This window comes from Berghia stephanieae, chromosome 15 (genome assembly GCF_034508935.2).
Source record: "Berghia stephanieae isolate SIO BIC M18660-M18661 chromosome 15, UCSD_Bste_1.3, whole genome shotgun sequence".
NCBI classification, from domain to species: Eukaryota; Metazoa; Mollusca; class Gastropoda; order Nudibranchia; family Aeolidiidae; genus Berghia; species Berghia stephanieae.
This window is the reverse complement of record NC_088374.1, coordinates 16,099,489-16,102,850: the sequence shown is the minus strand read 5'-3', so window position 1 is coordinate 16,102,850 and position 3,362 is coordinate 16,099,489. Positions and strand designations below refer to the sequence as shown.

The 3,362-nt window shown below is 36.2% G+C and overlaps 1 protein-coding gene across 1 annotated transcript in view; it reads right to left on the bottom strand.

Annotated features, from left to right (window-relative positions):
* Positions 1-2,436: 2,436 nt before the first annotated feature.
* The window catches only part of LOC144960783 (ras-related protein Rab-27A-like), a 28,175-nt gene continuing 27,249 nt past the window's right edge, over positions 2,437-3,362 (bottom strand). The window contains exon 8 of the mRNA XM_078894126.1: positions 2,437-3,362. This exon is cut by the window's right edge and continues 1,420 nt beyond it. The gene's annotated coding sequence lies outside the window, so the exon portion shown is untranslated.

Genomic DNA, 3,362 nt, shown 5'->3' with positions numbered 1-3,362 from the left:
CCAAGAGCATACCACCAATGTACTTAGTTTGAGATCACCTAAAAGTCTCATCCAGACACAAGCACAGGTCCCAACTAAGAGGAATACACTCAAATGTTTACCAGTCATATAATATAATATGTAAACTAAACATAATACAATGCATAACAGAGAGATGATTTACAAGGAAAAAAATATCATCTCCCAAAAACTATAACTACACATTCGACTGTTTCCCTCCCAGCCAAGGGACTCCGACAAGGATCAGGTCAAAACTAAGTAATCTCATTCCAAGACAATGACAGGAAACAATTGGAAAACGGGTATGGGGGGATAGAAGACACAGCATGTACCTCCCTGCCCACTATGGGAGGTCAGGATCCCCACCCAGATTCAGTCCTTTCAAACAGGAATAAACATTTAAATAAAATGTCTTTATGGTTAATGGGACCTAAGTAAATATTGGTGTAAAAGTTCAAACAACATATTATACTATAAATTTGTGACAAAGGGTCACACAGTCAAGAAATTCACTCATTGCATTTAATACACCTGCATTATCAAATGTAGGTTCTAAAATAACAGATGAAACTTGTATAGAGAATTTTAAACATTGCATAATAAGCTCAATGCACTTCACATTGTCAGTAATTTTTAAAATGCATTTTTTTTGTCATAACCGGCGCACACAAGTAAACAAAGTAAGCGCACACATCGGGACATAGAACATAACACATACACACACACACACAGATAATTGAATATTCATACATAGTTATAAACATATAAAAATAGGTATCCTAAAATGCTAGACTGAAATGCTCCTAATTTTAATTTTAATGTTTTAAACTAAAGTGAACACAATCAATTAATGTCCGGATATCTCAGTTGGTAAAGCATCCAACAATCATCTGATGTCCGGATATCTTGATAAAGCATCCAACAATCATCTGATGTCCGGATATCTCAGTTGGTAAAGCATCCAACAATCATTTGATGTCCGGATATCTCAGTTGGTAAAGCATCCAACAATCATTTGATGTCCGGATATCTCAGTTGGTAAAGCATCCAACAATCATCTGATGTCCGGATATCTCAGTTAGTAAAGCATCCAACAATCATTTGATAATCGGATATCTTGATAAAGCATCCAACAATCATTTGATGTCCGGATATCTCAGTCGGTAAAGCATCCAACAATCATTTGATGTCCGGATATCTCAGTTGGTAAAGCATCCAACAATCATTTGATGTCCGGATATCTCAGTTGGTAAAGCATCCAACAATCATTTGATGTCCGGATATCTTGATAAAGCATCCAACAATCATCTGATGTCCGGATATCTCAGTTGGTAAAGCATCCAACAATCATTTGATGTCCGGATATCTCAGTCGGTAAAGCATCCAACAATCATTTGATGTCCGGATATCTCAGTTGGTAAAGCATCCAACAATCATTTGATGTCCGGATATCTCAGTTGGTAAAGCATCCAACAATCATTTGATGTCCGGATATCTCAGTTGGTAAAGCATCCAACAATCATCTGATGTCCGGATATCTCAGTTGGTAAAGCATCCAACAATCATCTGATGTCCGGATATCTCAGTTAGTAAAGCATCCAACAATCATTTGATGTCCGGATATCACATTCCGTAGAGCATCCAACAATTAATTAATGTCCAGATATATCAGTTGGTAGAGCATCCACCTCATAAACAAATGGATGAGTTTCAGTGAAGAATGCAGTTGAGGTTTTTTTCTCACCCCTCTGTCAACCCAACAGTGACTGAGTGGCTGGATCTGCTCAACTTAGTGGAAAGTACTTTGCCACAGCCTAACAGCCTATCCCAAGGGTAGCAAGAAATTACCACTGTCATAAAATGCTACAGAAACCGACATATATTCTGGACATTCATTCTTCAAGACAAGGTAACAATACATGGGACATAACAATGTCATAACTACACAAATCATAATATTTACGCAGTTAATTCCCTTTTACTACAATAGTTATTGTTGGAATTTGTCACGATTATTTTTTTTTTTAAACCCAGAAAAGGTACAAAGATGACAAAATCAGTGGAAAGGTAAGTTGAGTGGTCACAAAAAAAATGAGACACTTTTCAAACAATTGAATCTTCTTAACTCACTCAATCCTAGAGATTTTTGCTAATTTTAAAAATTGGAAAAAGAAATGTATTAAAAATGATCAGTTTTATTCAACTATCTTTAACATTCAAAAACTAAAAACATAAGATTTGATACTACGCCTATAATTTGTCTCATGAAAATTTAATATATAGGCATGGGGTAAAAGTAACCCGGGTAAACTACGGATATAGTCGGTGTTAGGGTTGAGTGAGTTAACCATTCAATCAATATTCATAAACCTGTACATAACCCCCCCCCCCGACCCCCCTCCCTATCCACCACCCACAGTGATTGGATAGTTGGGCCTTTTTTTTGTTTGTTTGTTGCTTTAGGTCTCTTCCAACACAATTGAGGTGATATGAGAGACCGCTGAAACAAAAAAACAAGCAATCTAGCAAAAATAGTACAATGTAAATCAAAATCATAACCTAAAGATATCATAAGCTAAATTATAAATAACCAAGAACAAACAGGCAGAAGATTTACAGAAAAAAAATATCCCCTGTCAAAAATACAATCACAAACCAAAGAAGCAGGATAGGCTAGTAAAGAGAAGAAGAAACGACATCACTATCGGATCGTACACCCATGCGAACATCATAGGTATATGATTCAAGGGTGATGCTCCCATCCAACCACCCGCTTATATGAGAGACCGCTGAAACAAAAAAACAAGCAATCTAACAAAAATAGTACAAATGTCAATCAAAATCATAACCTAAAGATATCATAAGCTAAATTATAAATAACCAAGAACAAACAGGCAGAAGATTTACAGAAAAAAAAAAAAAAAATATCCCCTGTCAAAAATACAATCACAAACCAAAGAAGCAGGATAGGCTAGTAAAGAGAAGAAGAAACGACATCACTATCGGATCGTACACCCATGCGAACATCATAGGTATATGATTCAAGGGTGATGCTCCCATCCAACCACCCGCATGGGTCTATTAGATCTGGCAGAAAGTACTTTGCGATAGACTGGCACCTATCCAAAGGGTAGCATGCAATTGCTATTGTCTGTTTCCCACCAATAGAAACCGGGATAAACTCTGGCTCAATGGGCCTCATGGTTCGGAAGGACGACGTTTTTTTCTTTTATTAATAATATTATAGTATAATAATAATAATAATAATAATAATAATAATAATAATATATCTTTATTGTCCTAAAAAAAGTGGCAATTTGTCATTTGTGACCCCTCGCCTCGAAACGGTATTATGTCGGAAT